Source organism: Podarcis melisellensis, assembly GCF_964234715.1.
Source record: "Podarcis melisellensis genome assembly, chromosome: 9".
Taxonomy (NCBI): Eukaryota; Metazoa; Chordata; class Lepidosauria; order Squamata; family Lacertidae; genus Podarcis; species Podarcis melisellensis.
Genome location: NC_138541.1, coordinates 2,566,863 through 2,578,927, shown reverse-complemented (window position 1 = coordinate 2,578,927; position 12,065 = coordinate 2,566,863). Strand labels below are relative to the sequence as shown.

Below are 12,065 nucleotides of genomic sequence, written 5' to 3'. Positions count from 1 at the left end.
CTTGGCTTGGGGTGGTCACATAACTCCCTACCCTCCAACATTTCTCCGATTAAAATAGGGACATCCTAAGGAAAAGCAGGACATTCTGTTATCGAATCAGAAACCGAGACGGCTTCTCTAAATTAGGAACGTCCCTGGAGAACAGGGACACTTGGAGGGTCTCTGCCACTGTCCTAAGACTAGAACTGAACGGTACAAGGTTCGGGGCAGGGAAAAGAAAGCTCTCCTTCACTCAGGGCGTAGTTACGGTAATCTGCGGAACTCCCTGCCACAGGGTGCAACGATTCTGAATCCCAGTTCCTGCAAGCCACAGGAGGGGAGAGTTGCTCTTGGGCTCAAAATTTAAGGGGTCAGCCAACCATTTCAGCAGGGGGCCGGTCCACCATCCCTCAGACCATGGGGGGGCGGACTATATGGGGGGGGATGAACAAATTCCTATGCCCCACAAATAACCCAGAGATGCATTTTAAATAAAAGGACACATTCTACTCATGTAAAAACACGCTGATTCCCAGACCGTCCACGGGACGGATTTAGAAGGTGATTGGGCCGGATCCGCCCCCCGGGCCTTAGTTTGCCTACCCATGGCTCAGATCCTGCTTGCGGGTTTTCCCAGAATAGTTGGCCACTGTGAGAACAGGAAGCAGGACTCGAGGGGAGACTGGCCCTGATCCAGCGGGCTCTTCTCACATTCTTATGTATGCAAATTTGTTTGTTTGTTTACAACCATGTGAGGTGGGTTAAGCTGAGAGAGAGCGGCTAGGCCCATGGAAATGTCCCGAGTGGCCCAGATTACTGTTCCCAGGCCAGAGGCCTGTGGTGGACCATCAAGGAGGATTCGAACACAAGAGCAACACTCTCTCCTCCTTCCAGAAACTGGTCTTCAGAAGCATTTCTGCTTCTCCTCCTCCATGAATTTGCCTAATCTCTTCAAATGTCTTCCAGGTTGTAGGCCATCCCTGCCTCTTGTGGCAGGGAGTTCCACCATCTAAGGTGCTACTATAGGTTTCAAGGTGATTTAAAGGTAAAGGGACCCCTGGCCATTAGGTCCAGTCGTGGCCGACTCTGGGGTTGTGGTGCTCATCTCGCTTTACTGGCCGAGGGAGCCGGCGTACAGCTTCCGGGTCATGTGGCCAGCAGGACTAAGCCGCTTCTGGCGAACCAGAGCAGCACACGGAAACGCTGTTTACCTTCCCACCGGAGTGGTACCTATTGATCAACTTGCACTTTGATGTGCTTTCGAACTGCTAGGTTGGCAGGAGCAGGGACCGAGCAACGGGAGCTCACCCCGTTGCGGGGATTTGAACTGCCGACCTTCTGATCGGCAAGTCCTAGGCTCTGTGGTTTAGACCACAGCGCCACCCGCGTCCCTCTTCAAGGTGATTTAAATAATAATAATAATAATAATAATAATAATAATAATAATTTATACCCCGCACATCAGGCTGGGTTTCCCCAGCCACCCTGGGCAGCTTCCAACAAAGTATTAAAATACAGTGGTCCGTTAAACATTAAAAGCTTCCCTAAACAGGGCTGCCTTCAGATGTCTTCTAAAGTTGTTCTTCTCTTTGATAGTTGTTCTTCTCTTTGACATCTGGTGGGAGGGCATTCAACAAGGCGGGCACCACCACTGAGAAGGCCCTTTGCCTGGTTCACTGTAACTTGGCTTCTCATAGCGAGGGAACCACCAAAAGGCCCTTTGGACCTCAGTGTCCAGGCTGAACGATAGAATGGAGACGCTCCTTCAGGTATACTGGGCCAAGGCTGTGTAGGGTTTTAAAGGTCAGCACCAACACTTTGAACTGTGCTCGGAAACATACTGGGAGCCAATGAAGGTCTTTCAGGACCAGTGTTTTGTGGTCTCGGCGGCCACTCCCAGTCACCAGTCCAGTTGCCACATTCTGGATTAGTTGTAGTTTTCAGGTCACCTTCAAAGGTAGCCCCGCATAGAGCACATTGCAGTAGTCCAAGCAGGAGATAACCAGAGCATGCACCACTCTGGCGAGACAGTCTGCGGGCAGGGAAGGTCTCATCCTGCGTACCAGGTGGCGCTGGGAGACAGCTGCCCTGGACACAGAATTCACCTGCGCCTCCATGGACAGCTGTGAGTCCAGAATGACCCCCAGGCTGCACACCTGGTCCTTCAGGGGCACAGTGACCCCATTCAGGACCAGGGATTCCTCTACACCTGCCCACCTCTTGTCCCCCCAAAACAGTACTTCTGTCTTGTCAGGATTCAACCTCAATCTGTTAGCCACCATCCATCCTCCAACTCAGGGACGCGGACTTATAAAAAATATTGGGGGGGCCCGGGAAAGCTCATGAATAATAAATAAGCTCATGAATATGCAAATAAAGTGGCGCCGCCTCCTCGTGAGCGAATAGGGGAGAGCGTGCTGCGCCTATTAATCAGCTCCAAAGGAAATTGGGTGGAGCTTTTGCTCGGGAGGGAGGGCAGGAGGCATGCAGCCCGCCCCTCCCTGTGCATTTTGGGCTGGGGGAGGGGCGGCGATGGCGCTCTGCTGGAGGGGCGCCGGAGATTATTGGGGGGGCAGAGCCCCCCCCAAACGAATTTTTGAGGGGGCTCGGGCCCCCTCAAGCCCCATGGAGTCGGCGCCTATGCTCCAACTGCCCAAACAATTGGGGAGGGTGTTTCAAAGCCAGCCGAGAAGGCAAGGTGTATAAACTATATAGAATAAGGACCTAAGACAGAGAGCTTTTCAACCCACTGTACAAACGTCTCCGCGTCTCATGTAATGGTGGTGGAGAAGAAGGATCATGGAAATTATATAATTGTGATATTGGAAGAGACCCTGAGGATCATCTAGTCCAGCCTGCAGGCCGCTGCCTTTTCCCCAATACAGGGATTGATCCTGCAACCTTGGTGTTATCTACACCTCAATCTAAGCCAGGCACCCCCAAACTCGGCCCTCCAGCTGTTTTGGGACTACAACTCCCATCATCCCTTGCTAACAGGACCAGCGGTCAGGGATGATGGGAATTGTAGTCCCAAAACAGCTGGAGGGCCGAGTTTGGGGGTGCCTGCTCTAAGTGACTTAGCTGCCTGATGATCATTTGCAAGGGGATCCCTTTTAATTCCACTGGATCAAACCTTCCCCACAAAACCATAGGAAAGGATTCTTAATTCTGTGCGTGCTCTGTGATCTCACACGTTGCCAATGGACCTTATTTTGGGGGGAGTGTCCAGGGGAGGGCAAGGGGAGCAACCTGGGAGGGGGTGCCTGTGGCTAATAATAATAATAATAATAATAATAATAATAATAATAATAATAATAATAACAATAATATATTTATATCCTGACCTCCCCAGCCGAAGCCGGGCTCAGAGAAACTCTCTGCTTTCCAAGGTAAAGGTAAAGGGACCCCTGACCGTTAGGTCCAGTCGCAGACGACTCTGGGGTTGCAGCACTCATCTTGCTTTACTGGCTGAGGGAACCGGCATACAGCTTCCGGGTCATGTGGCCAGCAGGACTAAGCCACTTCTGGCAAACCAGAGCAGCGCACAGAAACGCCTTTTACCTTACCGTTGGAGCGGTACCTATTTATCTACTTGCATTTTGACATGCTTTCAAACTGCTAGGTTGGCAGGAGCAGGGACCGAGCAACGGGAGCTCACCCCGTTGCAGGGATTCGAACTGCCAACCTTCCGATTGGCAAGTCCTAGGCTCTGTGGTTTAACCCACAGCGCCACCCGTGTCCCTTTCCTAACGTACCCCCAAAAAAGTTTCTTTAGGCGCTAAAAGCTCTGATGGATGATCTGGCTATGCTGCAAATGGCAAATGACATGGTAATTATTACTATCATCATTTTTAAACTTATTTGTCTCCCCTTCACCAGCAGGCCCCAGGGCAGCTTGCAACAATTTAAAATCCAGTATCTGTAAAAAAAACAGCTAAAACAAACTACAAGAAAAAGGAAACATTCTTAATACATAAATATATAAATAAGGAAACTGCTCCTTTATTTCGGTGGAGATGCTTGTGAACCAAAAACAAGGCACTAACCAACATCATCAGCTTTGAGGCTATTTTTGGAGTTGAATGTTTTTACTTGAGCTATTTCCCCATTTAAACTTTTAGGTACTGTAAGATAAAATGAATGGGTGGGGTGGCTGCTGTTGTTTTAAAGTGTTAATGCTGTCATTAGCAGCGTGGGAAGAGCAATGGAGAAAGAACTCGAAATTTACAGCCTGTGAAGTATTGAGGGAAAATCTAATCAAGATTTTTTATAGATGGTACTTAACACCTACCAGAATAGCTAAAATGTATAAGACAAAAACAAATCTGTGCTGGAGGTGTGGTGAAACAGAGGGGACACTTATACATGTTTGGTGGACCTGTGAAAAAATCAAAAGCTTCTGGAACACAGTGTATGATGAGCTTAAAAAAATGTTTAAGTATAACTTTATGAAAAATACAGGAGCTTTTCTACTAGGGATAACGGACACAGGTATAGCAAGAGAAGATCAGAAAACATTCCTCTATGCCACAGGAGCGGCAAGGATCCTAATTGCTAAAAACTGGAAAAAAGAAACTGTGCCAACAAAAGGGAATGGCAAGATTAACTGTTAGGGTATATTGAACTGGCTAGATTAACAGAGGCAATTAGAGACCACACTAGACAAGAGTTTCAAAAAGCATGGGGAAAATGCAGAGAATACTTCACAAAATAGTACCCTAAAATACATTCCTGGACTTGTTTCGACTAATGTCTGCAGGAGACTTTGTGGATATTTAAGTTAAATTTAGAAAAATCTTAATAATTATTCAGAAAGGAAACAGTTTATAAGAAGTAAATAAGGAGGCCTGATCCAGGATAAAGGAAGTCTTTTATTTGGTTGTTTGCATTGTTGTATGTTATGTTTATTGTATTTCTGTATTGGGGGTGGGGGGGATTATGTTATGTTGTAAATAAAATTTGCAATAAAATCTACAAATAAATAAATAAATAAAGTGTTAATGCTGTAGTGGTATTTACACTTTTTATTATGTATCGTTATTGCACTACTGTATTTTGAATATTTGTTGTGAGGTTGTGTTTGTGGAAAATTCAGCCTACATTGGCTATGAACACCAGCTTGGAAAAATGAAGGCAACTTTCTGAAGAAAAGGAATGCAGCAATTCTGATAGAAATTACTGCACCCCCCTTTTAAAATCACCTTATTTTTGTATCCCTTGCACTCCTCTTACAATGCTGTACATAGTGTAAAGGAGAAAACAATTTTCACCCCTTTAGCTCCAGAATGCTCGATTTGAAACACAAAGGAAACTAATTTGAATTTTATTTATGCACTCATTTAAATTTTATCTAGGTGTTTGTGGCTAAACTGCACATAGCTCCTTTGGTCTGTGATGTTGATTGGATTTTATTGATTGGATTTCATTCTCCAGCTGCCGCCCCTTCTTTCTGAAGAATGCCAGGGTGCATTGTGATGTGTTGTGGGTTTGCTTGGGAATGCAGTTTTGAATTTCAAAGCACTTTTATTCAAGGCAAAGAAGCACCTTGCCCCAAGGTCACCAGGGATGCTGGAGCTGAGATTTCTGCATTGCAGGACTCTTCTAACTCTACAATTCCATGATTCTAAGCTAGTGCCTACCCTTCAGAGGTTTTGGACTAAAGTTCCGGAAACTCGACCAGCTAATAATAATAATAATAATAATAATAATAATAATAATTTATTATTTATACCCCACCCATTTGGCTGAGTTTCTCCAGCCACTCTGGGTGTTAAAAACAATACAGCATTGCATATTAAAAGCTTCCCTAAACAGGGCTGCCTTCAGATATCTTCTAAAAGTCTGGTCATTGTTGTTCTCTTTGACATCCAGTGGCAGGGCATTCCACAGGGTGGGTGCCACTACCGAGAAGGCCCTCTGCCTGGTTCCCTGTAACCTCACTTCTTGCAATGAGGGAACCGCCAGAAGGCCCTCGGAGCTGGACCTCAGTGTCCGGGCAGAACGAGGCGGGTGGAGACGCTCCTTCAGATATACTGGGCATAGGCCATTTAGGGCTTTCAAGGTCAGCACTTTGTGCTCAGAAAACGTACTGGGAGCCAATGCAGATCTCTCAGGACCGGTGTTATGTGGTCTCGGCGGCCGCTCCCGTCACCAGTCTAGCTGCTGCTTTCTGGATTAATTGCAGTTTCCGGGTCACCTTCAAAGATAGCCCCACACAGAGTACGTTGCAGTAGTCCAAGCGGGAGATAACCAGAGCATGCACCACTCTAGCGAGACAGTCTGCGGGCAGGAAGGATCTCATCCTGTGTACCAGATGGAGCTGGTAAACAGCTGCCCTGGACACAGAATTGACCTGTGCCTCCATAGACAGCTATGAGTCTAGAATGACCCGGATCCGGCCCAATCACTTTCTCAATCCTGCCTGCGGACGGTCTGGGAATCAGCGTGTTTTTACATGAGTAGAATGTGTCTGAGTTATTTGTGGGGCATAGGAATTTGTTCATTTTTTTCCTTGAAAATATAGTCTGGCCCCCCACAAGGTCTGAGGGACAGTGGACCGGCCCCCTGCTGAAAAAGTTAGCCGACCCCTGATGTAATATTTGAAAAAGGAGTTTTAATGGAATGCAGCTCCCATTATTATTATTATTATTATTATTATTATTATTATTATTATTCCCCACCCATCTGGCTGGGTTTTCCTAGCCACTCTATTCATTGTTGCTGTTTAAATGCTTTCAGCAATACAGAGAATTGAACTGATATGGGGTGGTTGCAGTGGAAGGTATACGGCATTGTGAACGTAGGAAGAACCCCCTGGATCAGGCCCATCATAGTCCCACATATCGTTCTCACAGGTTGAAATCTTAATCTGCTTTGACTCACAGAGGAACTGCATACTGAATAGTTACTGAACTGCCAGATCGAAAAGCACACACCATTTTAGCTTTAAGCAAACAAGCGACTGAGCTATGGATTCTGCCTAAGAACTAGACAAACGAAAGACGGCAATATTGTTAGTTCCTGAATTCCCTGTGACTCAGAAGAGTTAACCAGGCCTTTGTGAAATCCTAGATTTCATGGAAATAAGTGGCAAAACCTTCCTTGCTTCGGAGGGCAAGTGTCTCTGCCCACGGCAAAGGGCAGCCTTTGTTTGTGGTGCGAACCCAGTTTTGCTCTGATCAAACATTGTTGAAAAGGTTGGGCTCTGTTCAATCGCTGGAATGTTTGTTGTATAGGACAAAGATGCCTTTTCAATTGTCCTCCCCAAAACTCAGAAGATGTGTGTGTGTGTTTGCATCCACATGTACTTCACCTTTCAGCTTCCTCACTCTATAGAATCACAGAATTGTAAAGTTGGAAGGGACCCCGAGGGTCATCTAGTCCAACCCCCCTGCGGGATCTCAGCTAAAGAATTCCTTGCAGATGGCCATCCGACCTCCGCTTCAAAACCTTCAAGGAAGGAGAGGTCACCATCTTCCGAGGGAGCCCATTCCATTGTCAAAAAGCTCTTTCTCCATCGGAAGGTTCTTCCAGAATCATAAAAGCTTCATGCCACAACTGAACATGTTTGTGGTTTCCAATTCTGGTCATAAGAACATGTGAAAAGCTCTGCTGGGAACAGGCCAACAGCCCACTTAGTCCAGCATCCTGTTATCTCAGTGGCCAACCAGATGACTACAGGGAAAGCCAGGATCTCAGCACAAGAGCAACATTGTCCTTCGGAAGCAATTGCAGCCTCTGACTGTGGAAGCAGGACAGAGCCAATCTGGCTAGTAAGGTAAAGGACGCCTGACAGTTAAGTCCAGTTGTCGATGACTCTGGGGTTGCGGCGCTCATCTCGCTTCATTGGCCGAGGGAGCCGGCGTACAGCTTCCGGGTCATGCGGCCAGCATGACTGAGCCGCTTCTGGCGAACCAGAGCAGCACACGGAAATGCCGTTTACCTTCCCACCGGAGCGGTACCTATTTATCTACTTGTACTTTTATGTGCTTTCGAACTGCTAGGTTGGCAGGAGCAGGGACTGAGCAATGGGAGCACATCCCATTGTGGGGATTTGAACCGCCGACCAGCGGCATCTTGCGAGTTCCACAGTTTGATGCACTGCGTGAACAAGGACTTTATTTTATCCATCCTGAATGTGGTGGTGCTGGGCGAGGGATGGCGGGCTTAGTCGGCCTGGCCGGGTGGCTTGGGGGCTTCGTACATGTGACGTCATGCATGCACAACAGCCCCCACCCAATTTTGGTTGCAACTCAGCACCTCTGCCTCCCACTGAATCTCCTTGGAGAAAAAGATGGGATGTAGACTCCGGCCAACCCAGCAGTTTGAAAGCACGTCAAAGTGCAAGTAGATAAATAGGTACCACTCCGACGGGAAGGTAAACGGCGTTTCTGTGCGCTGCTCTGGTTCACCAGAAGCGGCTTAGTCCTGCTGGCCACATGACCCGGAAGCTGTATGCCAGCTCCCTCGGCCAATAAAGCGAGATGAGCGCCATAACCCCAGAGTCGGCCACGACTGGACCTAACGGTCAGGGGTCCCTTTACCTAGATTCAATAAACCAGCAAATAAAATGGAAATGTAAAAAAAACATTGGGTGACATCCAACCAAGCCATACTTCCTGAGTAGGCCTCTTGATATCAATGGAGTATGCCTAATATTGGCAACCAGCCTTTAATGGCATAAAGTCTTGTGACCGCTGCTATTTTGAAACCAGCTGTGACCACGAGAGTCAGGCCAGCGATGCTAAAAGGTCAGATGTTTGTAAGTGCCTTGCGAGTGACTCCATCTTTCCAGTGTGTTGACCTTGGGGGAACCAGGTGGCAAACGGGTGCCTCTCCAACTTGAATTCAGAGATTTAATTATCTGTTGGTCACCAGGTCTCAAGGTCCCTTGCTCCCTCTTTTAAAAATAGCTGTGTAAGGGGAAGTATGAGAAACCACCCTCCCCAATGGGGGGGGGAGGCTTCAGAAACCCCATGATCACCAGATATCCTAAGGTAATGGCTCCAGTGGGATCAGTGGGCAGCTGGAGCTGGCAAGCAGCAAGTGATCTAATCATGGGTTTTGTTATGCAGATGCGGCTCTGGGGCTGCGTCAGAGCTCTGAGAAATCAGCAGGTAAATGGAAAATGGCATTAGTTTGGGGGCAGCTAGACTCCTTGATCTGTTCCTCCTTGCCAGATTGCAGAAGCCACATTCAGAGAAGGGCCTTTGCTCTACCAAAGGCTAAACTGAGGCTGAAGGAGCCAGGAAAAGGAATGCCAAGAGTATCTGCAGCTAGAGAAAGCGACAGGCGAACCAAAACAAAAAGTCTATAAGGAATCTTTAAAGAATATTTAGAAAACTATGGAATAAAAGGAAACATCTTGGCAGAATTAGACTGATCCCTGTATTGTATAAATATAAGTTCGTAGGGAGGTAAAAATAAATTATGTAAGAAATATGTAACTGTACAGCATAAAGTAATAGATAAAGTACAGTGAGATTAATTGGAAATCAGTTTTAAATTTATTCTCTATAAGTTTTATAATTGTGTTCAGTATCAGGAGTATATATGATGATAATTATATTAATCTTCCTGTATCTTAAAGTGTGGTGGTTTGTTTGATTTTTCTGTTATTTGTTTGTTTGATTGTATGTTTGTTTACTTGCACGTAGTCTGTTTTCCCATAAATGTACTGTATTTATTTTAAATTAATAAAGATATATTTTTTAAAAAGGAATGCCAAAAATAGTTTTGCCCCAGGAGAGAGGTGTCGCAATGCTTTTGCATTCAAGTATTTTACATTCTGGATTTGGTGCACTTGAAAAAGAATATAATGTTATTTTTATTATCTGTATATATTATTATCATCATCACCCATATATGCCCATTCAACCGCTTTGATCTGCAGAAATGAGCCCTGTAAAAGAGGTCAATAGGTGTCAATAGGCAGGGAGTTCCGAAGGTTTAGGTGCTGGCACACTAAAGGGATTCCTTTCCTAAAATGAGGAACGGGTATTACGTGGCGTCTATAAGAGTGCCACATAATGGCAAAAGATTGCTGGCTGCACATCACCAGTGAGCTTTACGGCTGAGCAGGGATGTGATCCCAGGTCTCCTTGCTCCTGCGCTACATTTCACACACCACACTCTGCCATATGGCTCCTGTGTCACCTTGGTTGAGCTGGCTTGGTGATATATGGAATGTCCCAGCTGCTCAGGAAACAGAATAGTCCAGCTTCTGAGACTGAAGGAAAAGTTGTCAGTCTGGCTGGGGTTAAAGAGGACAGGGAGCAGGCTGAGGAGCAAAGAATGAGAATAGGGTTTAGGGAATCTGAAGGATAAGGAGGCCAGGCAAAAGGAGACTGAAGATAGCACTTGGAATTGGGGATAAAGACTGATAAAGAGGAATCCAAGGGGTCAGTTGAGGCTTGAGGAGCCAGGGCAGTGAGGCGTGGAGAAGTGAATATCAGAGGGTGCTGCAAAGTAGCTGGCGTTTGAGCAAGCAAGGGAAACAATTGGGCAAGAGCAGAGGCTATGGTGGGAATTTTGAAAATCATCTCTAAAGGATTGTAGGAAAAGTGACTCCTGCACAGCAGGGGGTTGGCCTTTGGGTCTTTTCCAACTCAACCATTCTATGATCCTATGAATACCTGTTTTATGAAGAACTGGCCTTCCACACTTGCCTAAAAGGGGCTAGATGAGGGATTTCGCATGGACCGCCAAGACAACTCTTCCTATCTTTTGGGTGATGAGTTCTCAGGGAACCCCAAACTCTTGCCAGACCCCACAGATCTTTCAGCTTGCAGCAGACTGGGACTCGATGAACTCATTTATTTCACTGCTTTCCACTGCCCATGGCAAAGGTGTCTTGGTCCTCGGCCCTTCCTAGCTTTGTCTCCCAAGCCAAAGACCAGCTTCTCTTTTGAGGCCATTGGAGAGGCACTGAGCCCCTTCTTTCCTGGGGAGAAGGCGGTGGGATTCAGCAGAAGAGTTCAGGAGGAAAGTGACCAGCGCTTTCTCCTCTGCTGGAAGAAAAGCTCAAAATTTTCTTTTCTGTAAGGGCAGGATTCAGGAACCATTTGTGTCTCCACCTGGAAAGGAAGCATATACAGTAATCTCCCAAAAGCCAGCCAGACTTCAAGGGGGGGAAATGCACAGTGTTTTGTTTTTGTTTTTTTAAGACAGGTCTCAGATGCAAGGATCTTACAATCTACTTGGGGCTCAGAAAGGAGTGGAGGAGATACAAATGGCAAGAGACCAGACAAGGAAGTGGGGAGGGGGGGTAATAGGAAGGGCAGCGCTGGTATAGTGGTTAGAGTGTTCGACTACGACCAGTGAATCCCATGTTCAAATCAGCTGTGATTCCTGCATTGCAGGCGGTTGGACTAGATGTCCTTTGGGAACCCAGTCAGATGGGCAGGGAAGAAGAAGAAGAAGAAGAAGAAGAAGAAGAAGAAGAAGAAGAAGAAGAAGAAGAAGAGGAAGAAGAATTCCTCGAAAGGAGAATGGCAGACGAAATTAATGGACTATGCAGAATTGGACAAAATGGCAGGAAGGATTCAAAACCTGCGGGACCAGAGATTTACAGAAGATTGGAAGAAGTATATGAATTACGGTATTTGAAGAGCAACTGTAATCAACAAATTACGCTAGTAGGACTACAAGAAGTTTTGTAAGGAGAAATATACAAAGTGTTACAAAGTAGAAAAAGATAGAGATATTGGTTATGAGTTTGAAATGTAATAGGGAAAACAAGAAATGCATGCTAAGAGATTAGAGTGGAAAATGTTCAGACAGGACTGAGGGAAGTCAAAAAATTGAATAAGATGTAAAAGTTTGATTATTTTTGAAAATGGTATGTTAAGAAACTAATAAAAATTGATATAAAAAAGAAGAATTCCCGTCATAGTTCATTATTGATGGATAATCCTAATATTTCTTGCCATAGACAGTGGTAGCCGAGGGGGAGAAAGCCACTTTGCAGATGTCCACCCACCCACCCACACCCCAGCTTGGAGGCATCAAAGCACTCTCCAGCGATTTTGGCTGCTTGTTGTTGCTGCTTGTTGAAAACGAAGTCCATGCACATACCACTACACAAC

The 12,065-nt window shown here is 46.1% G+C and overlaps 1 long non-coding RNA gene across 1 annotated transcript in view; it reads left to right on the top strand.

The window, feature by feature from the left end:
- LOC309377861 overlaps window positions 1-12,065 on the top strand; it is a 176,086-nt gene that overhangs the window by 40,936 nt on the left and 123,085 nt on the right. The gene's annotated exons all lie outside the window — the stretch shown is intronic.